The sequence below is a fragment of the Cebus imitator genome, unplaced genomic scaffold (genome assembly GCF_001604975.1).
Source record: "Cebus imitator isolate Cc_AM_T3 unplaced genomic scaffold, Cebus_imitator-1.0 Scaffold343, whole genome shotgun sequence".
Taxonomy (NCBI): domain Eukaryota; kingdom Metazoa; phylum Chordata; class Mammalia; order Primates; family Cebidae; genus Cebus; species Cebus imitator.
Genome location: NW_016107658.1, coordinates 456,081 through 457,183, shown reverse-complemented (window position 1 = coordinate 457,183; position 1,103 = coordinate 456,081).

The following is a 1,103-nucleotide window of genomic DNA, read 5'->3' as shown; positions in this document are numbered from 1 at the left end:
TTTTTACAAAACCATTGACTTACCTGTTTATGTGTCATGCCAAATTGAAAGGAGAGTGATAAACTCTCTTGTATTGCGGGGCACCTGTTTAATTTAAACTTTGCCCAGAGAGTGGCCATGAGGGATTTGCTGACTAATCTTTTCTTGGGATATTGTTTCTCATTTTCCCTTTTCCTTTTTTCTTCCTGTTCATCTTCCAGCTCCTTTTCATTTTCCTCTTTTTTTCTTGCTCTCTTTTTCTGCCTGCTTCTCCTCCTCTGTCTCTCCATTTCTGCTTTCCTTTTTGTTCGTCTTCACTGTAATTTTCATTTGCTTGTTCTGGATTTTGATCCCAAGGCATAGCTGGTTGTTTCTGTATAACAAGATCCCAGTTTTTCAATTTTGTGAAATTATCACCACCTTCCAACCCTTGCTAATTTAGATCCATGTTTGTTTTGCTTTGAGTCTTCTCCCTGAGAGGCTCTGTTTGATTTTTAGAAATAAAAAAAATTATCAGTGCCAGATGGTTTTACCTCAGAAAAGTCACAATTGTGGGAAATATTTTTTGGTCAGGCGCGGTGGCTCATGCCTGTAATCTCAGCATTTTGGTAGGCATAGGTGGGTGGATCAGCTGAGGTCAGGAGTTGAAGACCAGCCTGACCAATATGGTGAAACTACATTTCTACTAAAAATAAAAAAATTAGCCAGCCATGGTGGCAGGTGCCTGTAGTCCCAGCTACTTGGGAGGCTGAGGCAGGAGAATTGCTTGAACCCACGAGGCAGAGGTAGCAGTGAGCCCAGATCGCAGCATTGCACTCCAGCCTGAGCGACGGAGTGAGACTCCATCTCACAAAAAAGAAAGAAAGAAAAAGAAAATATTTTCAATGAGTTTGTTTCTATTAAACCAAGAAAGTAGAATTTAATAAACTCTAGTTTTGGCATAAATAACATGTTTTAAACTTAACTGCTGTGAGTTTTATCTATTTTTTAGTATTTTTTCAACTGCTTTAATGTTCTGGAAAAAAGTTAACTATTCAAGAATACATAAAAGCATGTATATGGAATCTATATTTTGCCTTTTGTCTCAGGCTCCAATATGGCTCAGTATGGCACTGTTACTGGTA